Raw genomic sequence first — 22469 nt, 5'->3', positions numbered from 1 at the left:
GCCCAGGGTATTATAAATGTGCCCAGGTATGCAGTCGCCTCCAATGGAATGGTTAATGAAGTACCTGTTTGTCCATCACATGGCAAAGTTGGGCGGAAACAACGCAAAAAGATCAGGAACCACGTTCAGTGGCCAAACGTCGTCAAAACTTGCAGATAGAAATGCATGAATAGAGGCGACGTGATTCCTTATTCTACATGTCAGAGTGGCATGTTTGTTCTACTTAACATATTTATATCTGAATGTTCCAAAACGTTGCGTGCAGATAAACTTGTCCCTGGGCAAATCAAGGACGCCGCGGCGGGCATGCGCGTTCCTTCAGCGCTGGGAAAGTTTTCCTGCAAGTTGAGCGGAGCAGAGGAGAACACTTGAAACTGCGGAGCAGCACAATGCATTGGCTTGAGTGAGGAGGCAAGCAACAGAACGAAATAAAACAACACGTTTTTCATTGAAGTTTACAACAATAAATAAGGATTTGTAAAAATACGTTTTGGCAATAACTTTGTAAAGTCGGATATCGCATCATAACGCACTGTAAGTAGCATATGGTTTTGTTTTTAGGGATTTTGTTGCAGGAAAAAAATTTGAAATAACCATGAGAGGATTACGATTAACCGGGGAATTGCAAGGCATTCTAGGGTTTTATAAAGTCATTTAGCCTACATTTCATTGAGAAAAAACATGTGCAGAGATTTAATTTAAAACATCCAGGTGGCTGAGTGTTTTAAATGAAAGTCTATTTTGGGAACTGACACCGTTTAGGCTAAATTTGACAATTGGATGTGTTTGTTTTGGGCGTGTCCACAGAAAACCAGTCCTGTAACCTAAGGCTTGCTACTCTTCTTTCCTCCTTGATTTAAACCATCAGGCTTTGCGGTGCGAAGTGGAACAACTAACTTGGCATTGATCAAGCGCCTCAGTGCCCCAGTGTTGTCATCCATGCAAAGAATACCAAATGACGAGGCCCACATGTTGACATTTATGATTGATTAATTTTTATATTTTCAATCAGATGAAATAGAACATGCACTTGAAACATGTATGACTCATTTGTGTAATTGCAGGTGAAACTTTCCAGTGGGTGTGTGACGCTTATTGCTACATTTTGGAGTCTGTTTAATATTCGTGACTAGACGTGTCTTGTCTAATCATAATCTAGTAATATTATACCCGAGAAATGTAGGGACATTTTCGTTAACTCTATTATGTGTGTGTCTGAGAGAGATGATAATATGTTTCTCCTTCGGATGTCTAAATGTGCAATAATTAGAAGGAAATGCAACAGGCAGGGCATTGTGGAGGTGTGGACTTGAGGCAGGCATAAGGCAGACCCCCCCCCCCCCTCTCTCCCCCAGTACTTTCCCCAACACCTTGAACTTCCTATGAGAGTGTAACCGAACTGTAACCGAACTGGAGAGTGTAACCGAACTGGAGAGTGTAACCTAATTGTTACCAAACTGGAGAGTGTAACCTAATTGTTACCAAACTGGAGAGTGTAACCTAATTGTTACCAAACTGGAGAGTGTAACCTAATTGTTACCAAACTGGAGAGTGTAACCTAATTGTTACCAAACTGGAGAGTGTAAACTAACTGTTACCAAACTGGAGAGTGTAACCTACCTGGAGAGTGTAACCTAACTAGAGAGTGTAACCTAACTGGAGAGTGGAACCTAACTGGAGAGTGGAACCTAACTGTTACCAAACTGGAGAGTGGAACCTAACTGTTACCAAACTGGAGAGTGTAACCTAACTTTTACCAAACTGGAGAGTGTAACCGACCTGGAGAGTGTAACCTAACTGGAGAGTGTAACCAACCTGGAGAGTGTAACCTAACTGTTACCAAACTGGAGAGTGTAACCTAACTGTTACCAAACTGGAGAGTGTAACATAACTGTTACCAAACTGGAGAGTGTAACCTAATTGTAAACGACCTGGAGAGTGTAACTGACCTGGAGAGTGTAACCTAACTGGAGAGTGTAACCTCCCCCCCCTCTCTCTCCCCCAGTACTTTCCCCAACACCATGAACTTCCTATGAGAGTGTAACCGAACTGTTACTGAACTGGAGAGTGTAACCGAACTGGAGAGTGTAACCGAAATGGAGAGTGGAACCTAACTGGAGAGTGGAACCTAACTGGAGAGTGGAACCTAACTAGAGAGTGGAACCTAACTGGAGAGTGTAACCTAACTGTAACCTAACTGGAGAGTGTAACCTAACTAGAGAGTGTAACCTAACTAGAGAGTGGAACCTAAATAGAGAGTGGAACCTAACTGGAGAGTGGAACCTAACTAGAGAGTGGAACCTAACTGGAGAGTGTAACCTAACTGGAGAGTGTAACCTAACTAGAGAGTGGAACCTAACTAGAGAGTGGAACCTAACTGGAGAGCGGAACCTAACTGGAGAGCGGAACCTAACTGGAGAGCGGAACCTAACTGGAGAGCGGAACCTAACTGGAGAGCGGAACCGACCTGGAGAGCGGAACCGACCTGGAGAGCGGAACCGACCTGGAGAGCATAACCGACCTGGAGAGCGGAACCGACCTGGAGAGCGTAACCTAACTGAAGAGTGTAACCTAATTGTAACCGACCTGGAGAGTGTAACCTAATTGTAACCTACCTGGAGAGTGTAACCTACCTGGAGAGTGGAACCTAACTGGAGAGTGGAACCTAAATGTAGAGTGGAACCTAAATGTAGAGTGGAACCTAACTGGAGAGTGTAATCGACCTAGAGAGTGTAACCGACCTGGAGAGCGTAACCGAACTGGAGAGTGGAACCTAACTGTTACCAAACTGGAGAGTGTAACCTAACTTTTACCAAACTGGAGAGTGTAACCTAATTGTAACCGACCTGGAGAGCGTAACCGAACTGGAGAGTGGAACCTAACTGGAGAGTGGAACCTAACTGTTACCAAACTGGAGAGTGTAACCTAACTTTTACCAAACTGGAGAGTGTAACCTAATTGTAACCGACCTGGAGAGTGTAACCTAACTGGAGAGTGTAACCAACCTGGAGAGTGTAACCTAACTGTTACCAAACTGGAGAGTGTAACCTAACTGTTACCAAACTGGAGAGTGTAACATAACTGTTAACAAACTGGAGAGTGTAACCTAATTGTAACCGACCTGGAGAGTGTAACCGACCTGGAGACTGTAACCGAACTGGAGAGTGTAACCGAACTGGAGAGTGTAACCTAACTGGAGAGTGTAACCTCCTCCCCCTCTCTCTCCCCCAGTACTTTCCCCAACACCATGAACTTCCTATGAGAGTGTAACCGAACTGTTACCGAACTGGAGAGTGTAACCGAACTGGAGAGTGTAACCGAACTGGAGAGTGTAACCGAACTGGAGAGTGGAACCTAACTGGAGAGTGTAACCTAACTGGAGAGTGTAACCTAACTGGAGAGTGTAGCCTAACTAGAGAGTGGAACCTAACTGGAGAGCGGAACCTAACTGGAGAGCGGAACCTAACTGGAGAGCGGAACCTAACTGGAGAGCGGAACCTAACTGGAGAGCGGAACCGACCTGGAGAGCGGAACCGACCTGGAGAGCATAACCGACCTGGAGAGCGTAACCGACCTGGAGAGCGTAACCTAATTGTAACCTACCTGGAGAGTGTAACCTACCTGGAGAGTGGAACATAAATGTAGAGTGGAACCTAAATGTAGAGTGGAACCTAACTGGAGAGTGTAATCGACCTAGAGAGTGTAACCGACCTGGAGAGCGTAACCGAACTGGAGAGTGGAACCTAACTGGAGAGTGGAACCTAACTGTTACCAAACTGGAGAGTGTAACCTAACTTTTACCAAACTGGAGAGTGTAACCTAATTGTAACCGACCTGGAGAGTGTAACCTAACTGGAGAGTGTAACCAACCTGGAGAGTGTAACCTAACTGTTACCAAACTGGAGAGTGTAACCTAACTGTTACCAAACTGGAGAGAGTAACATAACTGTTAACAAACTGGAGAGTGTAACCTAATTGTAACCGACCTGGAGAGTGTAACCGACCTGGAGACTGTAACCGAACTGGAGAGTGTAACCGAACTGGAGAGTGTAACCTAACTGGAGAGTGTAACCTCCTCCCCCTCTCTCTCCCCCAGTACTTTCCCCAACACCATGAACTTCCTATGAGAGTGTAACCGAACTGTTACCGAACTGGAGAGTGTAACCGAACTGGAGAGTGTAACCGAACTGGAGAGTGTAACCGAACTGGAGAGTGGAACCTAACTGGAGAGTGTAACCTAACTGGAGAGTGTAACCTAACTGGAGAGTGTAACCTAACTAGAGAGTGGAACCTAACTGGAGAGCGGAACCTAACTGGAGAGCGGAACCTAACTGGAGAGCGGAACCTAACTGGAGAGCGGAACCGACCTGGAGAGCGGAACCGACCTGGAGAGCATAACCGACCTGGAGAGCGTAACCGACCTGGAGAGCGTAACCTAATTGTAACCTACCTGGAGAGTGTAACCTACCTGGAGAGTGGAACATAAATGTAGAGTGGAACCTAAATGTAGAGTGGAACCTAACTGGAGAGTGTAATCGACCTAGAGAGTGTAACCGACCTGGAGAGCGTAACCGAACTGGAGAGTGGAACCTAACTGGAGAGTGGAACCTAACTGTTACCAAACTGGAGAGTGTAACCTAACTTTTACCAAACTGGAGAGTGTAACCTAATTGTAACCGACCTGGAGAGTGTAACCTAACTGGAGAGTGTAACCAACCTGGAGAGTGTAACCTAACTGTTACCAAACTGGAGAGTGTAACCTAACTGTTACCAAACTGGAGAGTGTAACATAACTGTTAACAAACTGGAGAGTGTAACCTAATTGTAACCGACCTGGAGAGTGTAACCGACCTGGAGACTGTAACCGAACTGGAGAGTGTAACCGAACTGGAGAGTGTAACCTAACTGGAGAGTGTAACCTCCTCCCCCTCTCTCTCCCCCAGTACTTTCCCCAACACCATGAACTTCCTATGAGAGTGTAACCGAACTGTTACCGAACTGGAGAGTGTAACCGAACTGGAGAGTGTAACCGAACTGGAGAGTGTAACCGAACTGGAGAGTGGAACCTAACTGGAGAGTGTAACCTAACTGGAGAGTGTAACCTAACTGGAGAGTGTAACATAACTAGAGAGTGGAACCTAACTGGAGAGCGGAACCTAACTGGAGAGCGGAACCTAACTGGAGAGCGGAACCTAACTGGAGAGCGGAACCTAACTGGAGAGCGGAACCGACCTGGAGAGCGGAACCGACCTGGAGAGCATAACCGACCTGGAGAGCGTAACCGACCTGGAGAGCGTAACCTAATTGTAACCTACCTGGAGAGTGTAACCTACCTGGAGAGTGGAACATAAATGTAGAGTGGAACCTAAATGTAGAGTGGAACCTAACTGGAGAGTGTAATCGACCTAGAGAGTGTAACCGACCTGGAGAGCGTAACCGAACTGGAGAGTGTAACTGACCTGGAGAGCGTAACTGAACTGGAGAGCGTAACCTAATTGTAACCGACCTGGAGAGTGTAACCTAGCTGGAGAGTGTAACCAACCTGGAGAGTGTAACCTAATTGTAACCTACCTGGAGAGTGTAACCTACTGGAGAGTGTGACAAACCTGGAGAGTGTAACCTAATTGTAACCTACCTGGAGAGTGTAACCGAACTGGAGAGTGTAACCGAACTGGAGAGTGTAACCGAACTGGAGAGTGTAACTGACCTGGAGAGCGTAACCGAACTGGAGAGTGTAACCTAACCTGAGCGTGTAACCGAACTGGAGAGTGTAACCTAACTGTTACCAAACTGGAGAGTGTGACCGACCTGGAGTGTAACCAACCTGGAGAGTGTAACCGACCTGGAGAGTGTAACCGACCTGGAGAGTGTAACCTAACTGGAGAGTGTAACCTAACTGGAGAGTGTAACCTAATTGTAACCGACCTGGAGAGTGTAACCTAACTGGAGAGTGAACCCCCCCCCCCTCTCTCCCCCAGTACTTTCCCCAACACCATGAACTTCCTATGAGAGTGTAACCGAACTGTTACCGAACTGGAGAGTGTAACCAAACTGGAGAATGTAACCTAACTGTAACCTAACTGTAACCTAACTGGAGAGTGTAACCTAACTGGAGAGTGTAACCTAACTGTAACCTAACTGGAGAGTGGAACCTAAATCGAGAGTGGAACCTAACTAGAGAGTGGAACCTAACTGGAGAGTGTAACCTAACTGGAGAGTGTAACTTAACTAGAGAGTGGAACCTAACTGGAGAGTGTAACCTAACTGGAGAGTGTAACCTAACTGGAGAGTGTAACCTAACTAGAGAGCGGAACCGAACTGGAGAGTGTAACCTAACCTGAGCGTGTAACCGAACTGGAGAGTGTAACCTAACTGTTACCAAACTGGAGAGTGTAACCGACCTGGAGAGTGTAACCGACCTGGAGAGTGTAACCGACCTGGAGAGTGTAACCTAACTGGAGAGTGTAACCTAACTGGAGAGTGTAACCTAATTGTAACCGACCTGGAGAGTGTAACCTAACTGGAGAGTGAAACCTCTCCCCCCCCCTCTCTCCCCCAGTACTTTCCCCAACACCATGAACTTCCTATGAGAGTGTAACCGAACTGTTACCGAACTGGAGAGTGTAACCAAACTGGAGAGTGTAACCTAACTGTAACCTAACTGGAGAGTGTAACCTAACTGGAGAGTGTAACCTAACTGTAACCTAACTGGAGAGTGGAACCTAACTAGAGAGTGGAACCTAACTAGAGAGTGGAACCTAACTGGAGAGTGTAACCTAACTGGAGAGTGTAACTTAACTAGAGAGTGGAACCTAACTAGAGAGTGTAACCGAACTGGAGAGTGTAACCTAATTGTTACCAAACTGGAGAGTGTAACCTAATTGTTACCAAACTGGAGAGTGTAACCTAATTGTTACCAAACTGGAGAGTGTAACCTAATTGTTACCAAACTGGAGAGTGTAACCTAATTGTTACCAAACTGGAGAGTGTAAACTAACTGTTACCAAACTGGAGAGTGTAACCTACCTGGAGAGTGTAACCTAACTAGAGAGTGTAACCTAACTGGAGAGTGGAACCTAACTGGAGAGTGGAACCTAACTGTTACCAAACTGGAGAGTGGAACCTAACTGTTACCAAACTGGAGAGTGTAACCTAACTTTTACCAAACTGGAGAGTGTAACCGACCTGGAGAGTGTAACCTAACTGGAGAGTGTAACCAACCTGGAGAGTGTAACCTAACTGTTACCAAACTGGAGAGTGTAACCTAACTGTTACCAAACTGGAGAGTGTAACATAACTGTTACCAAACTGGAGAGTGTAACCTAATTGTAAACGACCTGGAGAGTGTAACTGACCTGGAGAGTGTAACCTAACTGGAGAGTGTAACCTAATTGTTACCAAACTGGAGAGTGTAACCTAATTGTTACCAAACTGGAGAGTGTAACCTAATTGTTACCAAACTGGAGAGTGTAACCTAATTGTTACCAAACTGGAGAGTGTAACCTAATTGTTACCAAACTGGAGAGTGTAAACTAACTGTTACCAAACTGGAGAGTGTAACCTACCTGGAGAGTGTAACCTAACTAGAGAGTGTAACCTAACTGGAGAGTGGAACCTAACTGGAGAGTGGAACCTAACTGTTACCAAACTGGAGAGTGGAACCTAACTGTTACCAAACTGGAGAGTGTAACCTAACTTTTACCAAACTGGAGAGTGTAACCGACCTGGAGAGTGTAACCTAACTGGAGAGTGTAACCAACCTGGAGAGTGTAACCTAACTGTTACCAAACTGGAGAGTGTAACCTAACTGTTACCAAACTGGAGAGTGTAACATAACTGTTACCAAACTGGAGAGTGTAACCTAATTGTAAACGACCTGGAGAGTGTAACTGACCTGGAGAGTGTAACCTAACTGGAGAGTGTAACCTCCCCCCCCTCTCTCTCCCCCAGTACTTTCCCCAACACCATGAACTTCCTATGAGAGTGTAACCGAACTGTTACTGAACTGGAGAGTGTAACCGAACTGGAGAGTGTAACCGAAATGGAGAGTGGAACCTAACTGGAGAGTGGAACCTAACTGGAGAGTGGAACCTAACTAGAGAGTGGAACCTAACTGGAGAGTGTAACCTAACTGTAACCTAACTGGAGAGTGTAACCTAACTAGAGAGTGTAACCTAACTAGAGAGTGGAACCTAAATAGAGAGTGGAACCTAACTGGAGAGTGGAACCTAACTAGAGAGTGGAACCTAACTGGAGAGTGTAACCTAACTGGAGAGTGTAACCTAACTAGAGAGTGGAACCTAACTAGAGAGTGGAACCTAACTGGAGAGCGGAACCTAACTGGAGAGCGGAACCTAACTGGAGAGCGGAACCTAACTGGAGAGCGGAACCTAACTGGAGAGCGGAACCGACCTGGAGAGCGGAACCGACCTGGAGAGCGGAACCGACCTGGAGAGCATAACCGACCTGGAGAGCGGAACCGACCTGGAGAGCGTAACCTAACTGAAGAGTGTAACCTAATTGTAACCGACCTGGAGAGTGTAACCTAATTGTAACCTACCTGGAGAGTGTAACCTACCTGGAGAGTGGAACCTAACTGGAGAGTGGAACCTAAATGTAGAGTGGAACCTAAATGTAGAGTGGAACCTAACTGGAGAGTGTAATCGACCTAGAGAGTGTAACCGACCTGGAGAGCGTAACCGAACTGGAGAGTGGAACCTAACTGGAGAGTGGAACCTAACTGTTACCAAACTGGAGAGTGTAACCTAACTTTTACCAAACTGGAGAGTGTAACCTAATTGTAACCGACCTGGAGAGTGTAACCTAACTGGAGAGTGTAACCAACCTGGAGAGTGTAACCTAACTGTTACCAAACTGGAGAGTGTAACCTAACTGTTACCAAACTGGAGAGTGTAACATAACTGTTAACAAACTGGAGAGTGTAACCTAATTGTAACCGACCTGGAGAGTGTAACCGACCTGGAGACTGTAACCGAACTGGAGAGTGTAACCGAACTGGAGAGTGTAACCTAACTGGAGAGTGTAACCTCCTCCCCCTCTCTCTCCCCCAGTACTTTCCCCAACACCATGAACTTCCTATGAGAGTGTAACCGAACTGTTACCGAACTGGAGAGTGTAACCGAACTGGAGAGTGTAACCGAACTGGAGAGTGTAACCGAACTGGAGAGTGGAACCTAACTGGAGAGTGTAACCTAACTGGAGAGTGTAACCTAACTGGAGAGTGTAACCTAACTAGAGAGTGGAACCTAACTGGAGAGCGGAACCTAACTGGAGAGCGGAACCTAACTGGAGAGCGGAACCTAACTGGAGAGCGGAACCTAACTGGAGAGCGGAACCTAACTGGAGAGCGGAACCTAACTGGAGAGCGGAACCGACCTGGAGAGCGGAACCGACCTGGAGAGCATAACCGACCTGGAGAGCGTAACCGACCTGGAGAGCGTAACCTAATTGTAACCTACCTGGAGAGTGTAACCTACCTGGAGAGTGGAACATAAATGTAGAGTGGAACCTAAATGTAGAGTGGAACCTAAATGTAGAGTGGAACCTAACTGGAGAGTGTAATCGACCTAGAGAGTGTAACCGACCTGGAGAGCGTAACCGAACTGGAGAGTGGAACCTAACTGGAGAGTGGAACCTAACTGTTACCAAACTGGAGAGTGTAACCTAACTTTTACCAAACTGGAGAGTGTAACCTAATTGTAACCGACCTGGAGAGTGTAACCTAACTGGAGAGTGTAACCAACCTGGAGAGTGTAACCTAACTGTTACCAAACTGGAGAGTGTAACCTAACTGTTACCAAACTGGAGAGTGTAACATAACTGTTAACAAACTGGAGAGTGTAACCTAATTGTAACCGACCTGGAGAGTGTAACCGACCTGGAGACTGTAACCGAACTGGAGAGTGTAACCGAACTGGAGAGTGTAACCTAACTGGAGAGTGTAACCTCCTCCCCCTCTCTCTCCCCCAGTACTTTCCCCAACACCATGAACTTCCTATGAGAGTGTAACCGAACTGTTACCGAACTGGAGAGTGTAACCGAACTGGAGAGTGTAACCGAACTGGAGAGTGTAACCGAACTGGAGAGTGGAACCTAACTGGAGAGTGTAACCTAACTGGAGAGTGTAACCTAACTGGAGAGTGTAACCTAACTAGAGAGTGGAACCTAACTGGAGAGCGGAACCTAACTGGAGAGCGGAACCTAACTGGAGAGCGGAACCTAACTGGAGAGCGGAACCTAACTGGAGAGCGGAACCGACCTGGAGAGCGGAACCGACCTGGAGAGCATAACCGACCTGGAGAGCGTAACCGACCTGGAGAGCGTAACCTAATTGTAACCTACCTGGAGAGTGTAACCTACCTGGAGAGTGGAACATAAATGTAGAGTGGAACCTAAATGTAGAGTGGAACCTAACTGGAGAGTGTAATCGACCTAGAGAGTGTAACCGACCTGGAGAGCGTAACCGAACTGGAGAGTGGAACCTAACTGGAGAGTGGAACCTAACTGTTACCAAACTGGAGAGTGTAACCTAACTTTTACCAAACTGGAGAGTGTAACCTAATTGTAACCGACCTGGAGAGTGTAACCTAACTGGAGAGTGTAACCAACCTGGAGAGTGTAACCTAACTGTTACCAAACTGGAGAGTGTAACCTAACTGTTACCAAACTGGAGAGTGTAACATAACTGTTAACAAACTGGAGAGTGTAACCTAATTGTAACCGACCTGGAGAGTGTAACCGACCTGGAGACTGTAACCGAACTGGAGAGTGTAACCGAACTGGAGAGTGTAACCTAACTGGAGAGTGTAACCTCCTCCCCCTCTCTCTCCCCCAGTACTTTCCCCAACACCATGAACTTCCTATGAGAGTGTAACCGAACTGTTACCGAACTGGAGAGTGTAACCGAACTGGAGAGTGTAACCGAACTGGAGAGTGTAACCGAACTGGAGAGTGGAACCTAACTGGAGAGTGTAACCTAACTGGAGAGTGTAACCTAACTGGAGAGTGTAACCTAACTAGAGAGTGGAACCTAACTGGAGAGCGGAACCTAACTGGAGAGCGGAACCTAACTGGAGAGCGGAACCTAACTGGAGAGCGGAACCTAACTGGAGAGCGGAACCGACCTGGAGAGCGGAACCGACCTGGAGAGCATAACCGACCTGGAGAGCGTAACCGACCTGGAGAGCGTAACCTAATTGTAACCTACCTGGAGAGTGTAACCTACCTGGAGAGTGGAACATAAATGTAGAGTGGAACCTAAATGTAGAGTGGAACCTAACTGGAGAGTGTAATCGACCTAGAGAGTGTAACCGACCTGGAGAGCGTAACCGAACTGGAGAGTGTAACTGACCTGGAGAGCGTAACTGAACTGGAGAGCGTAACCTAATTGTAACCGACCTGGAGAGTGTAACCTAGCTGGAGAGTGTAACCAACCTGGAGAGTGTAACCTAATTGTAACCTACCTGGAGAGTGTAACCTACTGGAGAGTGTGACAAACCTGGAGAGTGTAACCTAATTGTAACCTACCTGGAGAGTGTAACCGAACTGGAGAGTGTAACCGAACTGGAGAGTGTAACTGACCTGGAGAGCGTAACCGAACTGGAGAGTGTAACCTAACCTGAGCGTGTAACCGAACTGGAGAGTGTAACCTAACTGTTACCAAACTGGAGAGTGTGACCGACCTGGAGTGTAACCAACCTGGAGAGTGTAACCGACCTGGAGAGTGTAACCGACCTGGAGAGTGTAACCTAACTGGAGAGTGTAACCTAACTGGAGAGTGTAACCTAATTGTAACCGACCTGGAGAGTGTAACCTAACTGGAGAGTGAACCCCCCCCCCCCCTCTCTCCCCCAGTACTTTCCCCAACACCATGAACTTCCTATGAGAGTGTAACCGAACTGTTACCGAACTGGAGAGTGTAACCAAACTGGAGAATGTAACCTAACTGTAACCTAACTGTAACCTAACTGGAGAGTGTAACCTAACTGGAGAGTGTAACCTAACTGTAACCTAACTGGAGAGTGGAACCTAAATCGAGAATGGAACCTAACTAGAGAGTGGAACCTAACTGGAGAGTGTAACCTAACTGGAGAGTGTAACTTAACTAGAGAGTGGAACCTAACTGGAGAGTGTAACCTAACTGGAGAGTGTAACCTAACTGGAGAGTGTAACCTAACTAGAGAGCGGAACCGAACTGGAGAGTGTAACCTAACCTGAGCGTGTAACCGAACTGGAGAGTGTAACCTAACTGTTACCAAACTGGAGAGTGTAACCGACCTGGAGAGTGTAACCGACCTGGAGAGTGTAACCGACCTGGAGAGTGTAACCTAACTGGAGAGTGTAACCTAACTGGAGAGTGTAACCTAATTGTAACCGACCTGGAGAGTGTAACCTAACTGGAGAGTGAAACCTCTCCCCCCCCTCTCTCCCCCAGTACTTTCCCCAACACCATGAACTTCCTATGAGAGTGTAACCGAACTGTTACCGAACTGGAGAGTGTAACCAAACTGGAGAGTGTAACCTAACTGTAACCTAACTGGAGAGTGTAACCTAACTGGAGAGTGTAACCTAACTGTAACCTAACTGGAGAGTGGAACCTAACTAGAGAGTGGAACCTAACTAGAGAGTGGAACCTAACTGGAGAGTGGAACCTAACTGGAGAGTGTAACTTAACTAGAGAGTGGAACCTAACTAGAGAGTGTAACCTAACTGGAGAGTGTAACCTAACTGGAGAGTGTAACCTAACTGGAGAGTGTAACCTAACTAGAGAGCGGAACCTAACTGGAGAGCGGAACCTAACTGGAGAGCGGAACCTAACTGGAGAGCGGAACCGACCTGGAGAGCGGAACCGACCTGGAGAGCATAACCGACCTGGAGAGCGTAACCGACCTGGAGAGCGTAACCTAACTGAAGAGTGTAACCTAATTGTAACCTACCTGGAGAGTGTAACCTACCTGGAGAGTGGAACCTAAACGTAGAGTGGAACCTAAATGTAGAGTGGAACCTAACTGGAGAGTGTAATCGACCTAGAGAGTGTAACCGACCTGGAGAGCGTAACCGAACTGGAGAGTGTAACCTAACTGGAGAGTGTAACTGACCTGGAGAGCGTAACCTAATTGTAACCGACCTGGAGAGTGTAAACTCCCCCCCTCTCTCTCCCCCAGTACTTTCCCCAACACCATGAACTTCCTATGAGAGTGTAACCAAACTGTTACTGAACTGGAGAGTGTAACCGAACTGGAGAGTGTAACCTAACTGGAGAGTGGAACCTAACTGGAGAGTGTAACCTAACTGGAGAGTGGAACCTAACTAGAGAGTGGAACCTAACTGGAGAGTGTAACCTAACTGTAACTTAACTGGAGAGTGTAACCTAACTAGAGAGTGGAACCTAACTAGAGAGTGGAACCTAATTGGAGAGTGGAACCTAACTAGAGAGTGGAACCTAACTGGAGAGTGTAACCTAACTGGAGAGTGGAACCTAACTGGAGAGCGGAACCTAACTGGAGAGCGGAACCTAACTGGAGAGCGGAACCTAACTGGAGAGCGGAACCGACCTGGAGAGCGGAACCGACCTGGAGAGCGGAACCGACCTGGAGAGCGGAACCGACCTGGAGAGCGTAACCTAACTGAAGAGTGTAACCTAATTGTAACCGACCTGGAGAGTGTAACCTAATTGTAACCTACCTGGAGAGTGTAACCTACCTGGAGAGTGGAACCTAACTGGAGAGTGGAACCTAAATGTAGAGTGGAACCTAAATGTAGAGTGGAACCTAACTGGAGAGTGTAATCGACCTAGAGAGTGTAACCGACCTGGAGAGCGTAACCGAACTGGAGAGTGGAACCTAACTGTTACCAAACTGGAGAGTGTAACCTAACTTTTACCAAACTGGAGAGTGTAACCTAATTGTAACCGACCTGGAGAGTGTAACCTAACTGGAGAGTGTAACCAACCTGGAGAGTGTAACCTAACTGTTACCAAACTGGAGAGTGTAACCTAACTGTTACCAAACTGGAGAGTGTAACATAACTGTTACCAAACTGGAGAGTGTAACCTAATTGTAACCGACCTGGAGAGTGTAACCGACCTGGAGACTGTAACCGAACTGGAGAGTGTAACCGAACTGGAGAGTGTAACCTAACTGGAGAGTGTAACCTCCCCCCCCTCTCTCTCCCCCAGTACTTTCCCCAACACCATGAACTTCCTATGAGAGTGTAACCGAACTGTTAACGAACTGGAGAGTGTAACCGAACTGGAGAGTGGAACCTAACTGGAGAGTGTAACCTAACTGGAGAGTGTAACCTAACTGGAGAGTGGAACCTAACTGGAGAGCGGAACCTAACTGGAGAGCGGAACCTAACTGGAGAGCGGAACCAAACTGGAGAGCGGAACCGACCTGGAGAGCGGAACCGACCTGGAGAGCGGAACCGACCTGGAGAGCGTAACCTAACTGAAGAGTGTAACCTAATTGTAACCGACCTGGAGAGTGTAACCTAATTGTAACCTACCTGGAGAGTGTAACCTACCTGGAGAGTGGAACCTAACTGGAGAGTGGAACCTAAATGTAGAGTGGAACCTAAATGTAGAGTGGAACCTAACTGGAGAGTGTAATCGACCTAGAGAGTGTAACCTAATTGTAACCTACCTGGAGAGTGGAACCTACCTGGAGAGTGGAACCTAACTGGAGAGCGGAACCTAACTGGAGAGCGGAACCTAACTGGAGAGCGGAACCGACCTGGAGAGCGGAACCGACCTGGAGAGCATAACCGACCTGGAGAGCGGAACCGACCTGGAGAGCGTAACCTAACTGAAGAGTGTAACCTAATTGTAACCGACCTGGAGAGTGTAACCTAATTGTAACCTACCTGGAGAGTGTAACCTACCTGGAGAGTGGAACCTAACTGGAGAGTGGAACCTAACTGGAGAGTGGAACCTAAATGTAGAGTGGAACCTAAATGTAGAGTGGAACCTAACTAGAGAGTGTAATCGACCTAGAGAGTGTAACCTAATTGTAACCTACCTGGAGAGTGTAACCTACCTGGAGAGTGGAACCTAACTGGAGAGCGGAACCTAACTGGAGAGCGGAACCTAACTGGAGAGCGGAACCGACCTGGAGAGCGGAACCGACCTGGAGAGCATAACCGACCTGGAGAGCGGAACCGACCTGGAGAGCGTAACCGAACTGAAGAGTGTAACCTAATTGTAACCGACCTGGAGAGTGTAACCTAATTGTAACCTACCTGGAGAGTGTAACCTACCTGGAGAGTGGAACCTAACTGGAGAGTGGAACCTAAATGTAGAGTGGAACCTAACTGGAGAGTGTAATCGACCTAGAGAGTGTAACCGACCTGGAGAGCGTAAGCGAACTGGAGAGTGGAACATAACAGTTACCGAACTGGAGAGTGTAACCTAACTTTTACCAAACTGGAGAGTGTAACCTAATTGTAACCGACCTGGAGAGTGTAACCTAACTGGAGAGTGTAACCAACCTGGAGAGTGTAACCTAACTGTTACCAACCTGGAGAGTGTAACCTAATTGTAACCGACCTGGAGAGTGTAACCGACCAGGAGACTGTAACCGAACTGGAGAGTGTAACCGAACTGGAGAGTGTAACCTAACTGGAGAGTGTAACCCCCCCCCCCCTCTCTCCCCCAGTACTTTGCCCAACACCATGAACTTCCTATGAGAGTGTAACCGAACTGTTACCGAACTGGAGAGTGGAACCTAACTGGAGAGTGTAACCTACCTGGAGAGTGGAACCTAACTGGAGAGTGGAACCTAAATGTAGAGTGGAACCTAACTGGAGAGTGTAATCGACCTAGAGAGTGTAACCGACCTGGAGAGCGTAAGCGAACTGGAGAGTGGAACCTAACAGTTACCGAACTGGAGAGTGTAACCTAACTTTTACCAAACTGGAGAGTGTAACCTAATTGTAACCGACCTGGAGAGTGTAACCTAACTGGAGAGTGTAACCAACCTGGAGAGTGTAACCTAACTGTTACCAACCTGGAGAGTGTAACCTAATTGTAACCGACCTGGAGAGTGTAACCGACCAGGAGACTGTAACCGAACTGGAGAGTGTAACCGAACTGGAGAGTGTAACCTAACTGGAGAGTGTAACCCCCCCCCCCCCCCCCCCTCTCTCCCCCAGTACTTTGCCCAACACCATGAACTTCCTATGAGAGTGTAACCGAACTGTTACCGAACTGGAGAGTGGAACCTAACTGGAGAGTGGAACCTAACTGGAGAGTGTAACCTAACTAGAGAGTGGAACCTAACTGGAGAGCGGAACCTAACTGGAGAGCGGAACCTAACTGGAGGACGGAACCTAACTGGAGAGCGGAACCGACCTGGAGAGCGGAACCGACCTGGAGAGCGGAACCGACCTGGAGAGCGGAACCGACCTGGAGAGTGTAACCTAATTGTAACCGACCTGGAGAGTGTAACCTAATTGTAACCTACCTGGAGAGTGTAACCTACCTGGAGAGTGGAACCTAACTGGAGAGTGGAACCTAAATGTAGAGTGGAACCTAAATGTAGAGTGGAACCTAACTGGAGAGTGTAATCGACCTAGAGAGTGTAACCTAATTGTAACCTACCTGGAGAGTGGAACCTAACTGGAGAGCGGAACCTAACTGGAGAGCGGAACCTAACTGGAGAGCGGAACCGACCTGGAGAGCGGAACCGACCTGGAGAGCATAACCGACCTGGAGAGCGGAACCGACCTGGAGAGCGGAACCTAACTGAAGAGTGTAACTTAATTGTAACCGACCTGGAGAGTGTAACCTAATTATAACCTACCTGGAGAGTGTAACCTACCTGGAGAGTGGAACCTAACTGGAGAGTGGAACCTAAATGTAGAGTGGAACCTAAATGTAGAGTGGAACCTAACTGGAGAGTGTAATCGACCTAGAGAGTGTAACCGACCTGGAGAGCGTAACCGAACTGGAGAGTGGAACCTAACTGGAGAGTGGAACCTAACTGTTACCAAACTGGAGAGTGTAACCTAACTTTTACCAAACTGGAGAGTGTAACCTAATTGTAACCGACCTGGAGAGTGTAACCTAACTGAAGAGTGTAACCAACCTGGAGAGTGTAACCTAACTGTTACCAAACTGGAGAGTGTAACCTAACTGTTACCAAACTGGAGAGTGTAACATAACTGTTACCAAACTGGAGAGTGTAACCTAATTGTAACCGACCTGGAGAGTGTAACCTAACTGGAGAGTGTAACCAACCTGGAGAGTGTAACCTAACTGTTACCAAACTGGAGAGTGTAACCTAACTGTTACCAAACTGGAGAGTGTAACATAACTGTTACCAAACTGGAGAGTGTAACATAACTGTTACCAAACTGGAGAGTGTAACCTAATTGTAACCGACCTGGAGAGTGTAACCGACCTGGAGACTGTAACCGAACTGGAGAGTGTAACTGAACTGGAGAGTGTAACCTAACTGGAGAGTGTAACCTCCCCCCCCCCCCCCTCTCTCTCCCCCAGTACTTTCCCCAACACCATGAACTTCCTATGAGAGTGTAACCGAACTGTTACCGAACTGGAGAGTGTAACCGAACTGGAGAGTGTAACCGAACTGGAGAGTGGAACCTAACTGGAGAGTGGAACCTAGCTGGAGAGCGGAACCTAACTGGAGAGCGGAACCTAACTGGAGAGCGGAACCTAACTGGAGAGCGGAACCTAACTGGAGAGCGGAACCTAACTGGAGAGCGGAACCGACCTGGAGAGCGGAACCGACCTGGAGAGCGGAACCGACCTGGAGAGCGGAACCGACCTGGAGAGCGTAACCTAACTGAAGAGTGTAACCTAATTGTAACCGACCTGGAGAGTGTAACCTAATTGTAACCTACCTGGAGAGTGTAACCTACCTGGAGAGTGTAACCTAACTGGAGAGTGGAACCTAAATGTAGAGTGGAACCTAAATGTAGAGTGGAACCTAACTGGAGAGTGTAATCGACCTAGAGAGTGTAACCTACCTGGAGAGTGGAACCTAACTGGAGAGTGGAACCTAATTGTAACCGACCTGGAGAGTGTAACCTAACTGGAGAGTGTAACCTAACTGGAGAGTGTAACCCCCCCCCCCCCCTCTCTCCCCCAGTACTTTCCCCAACACCATGAACTTCCTATGAGAGTGTAACCGAACTGTTACCGAACTGGAGAGTGTAACCGAACTGGGGTGTAACCGAACTGGAGAGTGGAACCTAACTGGAGAGTGTAACCTAACTGGAGAGTGGAACCTAACTAGAGAGTGGAACCTAACTGGAGAGTGTAACCTAACTGTAACCTAACTGGAGAGTGTAACCTAACTAGAGAGTGGAACCTAACTAGAGAGTGGAACCTAACTGGAGAGTGTAACCTAACTGGAGAGTGTAACCTAACTAGAGAGTGGAACCTAACTAGAGAGTGGAACCTAACTGGAGAGTGTAACCTAACTGGAGAGTGTAACCTAACTAGAGAGCGGAACCTAACTGGAGAGCGGAACCTAACTGGAGAGCGGAACCTAACTGGAGAGCGGAACCTAACTGGAGAGCGGAACCTAACTGGAGAGCGGAACCGACCTGGAGAGCGGAACCGACCTGGAGAGCGTAACCGACCTGGAGAGGTTAACCGACCTGGAGAGCGTAACCTAACTGAAGAGTGTAACCTAATTGTAACCGACCTGGAGAGTGTAACCTAATTGTAACCTACCTGGAGAGTGTAACCTACCTGGAGACTGGAACATAAATGTAGAGTGGAACCTAAATGTAGAGTGGAACCTAACTGGAGAGTGTAATCGACCTAGAGAGTGTAACCGACCTGGAGAGCGTAACCGAACTGGAGAGTGTAGCCTAACTGGAGAGTGTAACTGACCTGGAGAGCGTAACTGAACTGGAGAGCGTAACCTAATTGTAACCGACCTGGAGTGTGTAACCTAGCTGGAGAGTGTAACCAACCTGGAGAGTGTAACCTAATTGTAACCAACCTGGAGAGTGTAACCTAATTGTAACCTACCTGGAGAGTGTAACCTACTGGAGAGTGTGACAAACCTGGAGAGTGTAACCTAATTGTAACCTACCTGGAGAGTGTAACCGAACTGGAGAGTGTAACCGACCTGGAGAGCGTAACCGAACTGGAGAGTGTAACCTAACCTGAGCGTGTAACCGAACTGGAGAGTGGAACCTAACTGTTACCAAACTGGAGAGTGTAACCAACCTGGAGAGTGTAACCGACCTGGAGAGTGTAACCTAACTGGAGAGTGTAACCTAATTGTAACTGACCTGGAGAGTTTAACCTAACTGGAGAGTGTAACCCCCCCCCCCCCTCTCTCCCCCAGTACTTTCCCCAACACCATGAACTTCCTATGAGAGTGTAACCGAACTGTTACCGAACTGGAGAGTGTAACCGAACTGGAGAGTGTAACCTAACTGGAGAGTGGAACCTAACTGTTACCAAACTGGAGAGAGTAACCGACCTGGAGAGTGTAACCGACCTGGAGAGTGTAACCAAACTGGAGAGTGTAACCTACCTGGAGAGCGGAACCTAACTGGAGAGCGGAACCTAACTGGAGAGCGGAACCTAACTGGAGAGCGGAACCTAACTGGAGAGCGGAACCTAACTGGAGAGCGGAACCTAACTGGAGAGCGGAACCTAACTGGAGAGCGGAACCGACCTGGAGAGCATAACCGACCTGGAGAGCGTAACCTAACTGGAGAGTGTAACCTAATTGTAACCGACCTGGAGAGTGTAACCTAACTGGAGAGTGTAACCTAATTGTATCCGACCTGGAGAGTGTAACCGACCTGGAGAGTGTAACCGACCTGGAGAAGGTAACCTAATTGTAACCGACCTGGAGAGTGTAACCTAATTGTAACCAACCTGGAGAGTGTAACCTAATTGTAACCTACCTGGAGAGTGTAACCTACCTGGAGAGTGGAATCTAAATGTAGAGTGGAACCTAAATGTAGAGTGAAACCTAACTGGAGAGTGTAATCAACCTAGAGAGTGTAACCGACCTGGAGAGCGTAACCGAACTGGAGAGCGTAACCTAATTGTAACCGACCTGGAGAGCGTAACCGAACTGGAGAGTGTAACCTAACTGGAGAGTGTAACCGAACTGGAGAGTGTAACCTAACTGTTACCAAACTGGAGAGTGTAACCTAACCTTTACCAAACTGGAGAGTGTAACCGAACTGGAGAGTGTAACCGAACTGGAGAGTGTAACCGAACTGGAGAGTGTAACCGACCTGGAGAGTGTAACCGAACTGGAGAGTGTAACCTAACTGTTACCAAACTGGAGAGTGTAACCTAACCTTTACCAAACTGGAGAGTGTAACCTAATTGTAACCGACTTGGAGAGTGTAACCTAACTGGAGAGTGTAACCAACCTGGAGAGTGTAACATAACTGTTACCAAACTGGAGAGTGTAACCTAACTTTTACCAAACTGGAGAGTGTAACCTAATTGTAACCGACTTGGAGAGTGTAACCTAACTGGAGATTGTAACCAAACTGGAGACTGTAACCCCCCCTCTCTCTCCCCCAGTACTGTCCTCAACACCATGAACTTCCTATGAGAGTGTAACCTAATTGTAACCGACCTGGAGAGTGTAACCGAACTGCAGAGTGTATCCGACCTGGAGAGTGTAACCTAACTGGAGAGTGTATCCGACCTGGAGAGTGTAACCGACCTGGAGAGTGTAACCGACCTGGAGAGTGGAACCTAACTGGAGAGTGGAACCTAAATGTAGAGTGGAACCTAAATGTAGAGTGGAACCTAAATGTAGAGTGGAACCTAACTGGAGAGTGTGACAAACCTGGAGAGCCTAACCGAACTGGAGAGTGTAACTTAATTGTAACCTACCTGGAGAGTGTAACCTATCTGGAGAGTGGAACCTAAATGTAGAGTGGAACCTAAATGTAGAGTGGAACCTAAATGTAGAGTGTAACCTAACTGGAGAGTGTAACCTAACTGGAGAGTGTAACCGACCTGGAGAGCCTAACCGAACTGGAGAGTGTAACCTAACTGGAGAGTGTAACCGACCTGGAGAGCGTAACCTAACCTGAGAGTGTAACCGAACTGGAGAGTGTAACCTAACCTGAGAGTGTAACCGAACTGGAGAGTGTAACCTAACCTGAGAGTGTAACCGAACTGGAGAGTGTAACCTGCCTGGAGAGTGTAACCTGCCTGGAGAGTATAACCGAACTGGAGAGTGTAACCTAATTGTAACCTACCTGGAGAGCGTAACCGAACTGGAGAGTGTAACCGACCTGGAGATTGTAACCGAACTGGAGAGTGTAATCTAACCTGAGAGTGTAACCGAACTGGAGAGTGTAACCTAACTGTTACCAAACTGTAGAGTGTAACCGACCTGGAGAGTGTAACCGACCTGGAGAGTGTAACCTAACTGGAGAGTGTAACCGAACTGGAGAGTGTAACCTAGCCTGAGAGTGTAACCGAACTGGAGAGTGTAACCTAACTGTTACCAAACTGGAGAGTGTAACCGACCTGGAGAGTGTAACCCTAACTGGAGAGTGTAACCGAACTGGAGAGTGTAACCTAGCCTGAGAGTGTAACCGAACTGGAGAGTGTAACCTAACTGTTACCAAACTGGAGAGTGTAACCGACCTGGAGAGTGTAACCTAACTGGAGAGTGTAACCGACCTGGAGAGTGTAACCTAACTGGAGAGTGTAACCTAACTGGAGAGTGTATCCGACCTGGAGAGTGTATCCGACCTGGAGAGTGTAACCGACCTGGAGAGTGTAACCGACCTGGAGAGTGTAACCTAACTGGAGGTTATATATCCCAGGCAGTGTAACAGCCAGTTAGAACCGCTGTAGAGATGTAACAGGCATAACCATGCTGCTAATTAAAGGACTAGTCAGGTGTCGGTATTAGTAGCTCTCGGTCCAGCACACTGGAATTTGAAATATAAACCATAAATATCTTCGCCTTGTATAGAGTTTTCTTTTCTTTTTTATTCATAAAGAATACAGACTGATAAGAAATACTTTATTAGTTGCAAATGTGTTTTGTCAATCACAATACAAGTTACATAGCTTCCAAATGCCATCAGTTGATGTAGGCTGAGGCTCAACCTTTCACATCAGGCAATCACAATGAGTGACAATGGAACACTTCGCTTCCGAATCCCAGAGCACGTCTAGTGTCGCCGTAAATGTCTGGTAACTAAAAGACATGCCTAGTGAAATAAAACAATACCTAGGAACTGAAAGATATGAAGACGTTAATGTCAAGCCCAGGACTAGACCAGACTAGACAGGACTAGACAGGACTAGACCAGACTAGACAGGGCCTCTATTTATAATGTCTGTCTGTCTTTTAAATAAGCCATGTGATCGTGGAGACTGGGTGAAATGCTTCATTACATTGTCTGATACACTGTGCTGCTGCTCTAGTTTCAACTGTTCTGCCTTATTATTATTCGACCATGCTGGT

The 22469-nt window shown here is 47.4% G+C and overlaps 1 protein-coding gene across 1 annotated transcript in view; it reads left to right on the top strand.

Annotated features, from left to right (window-relative positions):
- The first annotated feature begins 292 nt into the window (after positions 1–292).
- LOC109864410 (FH2 domain-containing protein 1-like) overlaps positions 293–22469 on the top strand; it is a 59323-nt gene continuing 37146 nt past the window's right edge. The window contains exon 1 of the mRNA XM_031798012.1: positions 293–534. The gene's annotated coding sequence lies outside the window, so the exon portion shown is untranslated. The remainder of the gene's footprint in view (positions 535–22469) is intronic.

This window comes from Oncorhynchus kisutch, linkage group LG19, assembly GCF_002021735.2.
Source record: "Oncorhynchus kisutch isolate 150728-3 linkage group LG19, Okis_V2, whole genome shotgun sequence".
NCBI classification, from domain to species: domain Eukaryota; kingdom Metazoa; phylum Chordata; class Actinopteri; order Salmoniformes; family Salmonidae; genus Oncorhynchus; species Oncorhynchus kisutch.
Note: the sequence above shows the minus strand (reverse complement) of the source record. Positions and strands in the feature narration are given on the sequence as shown.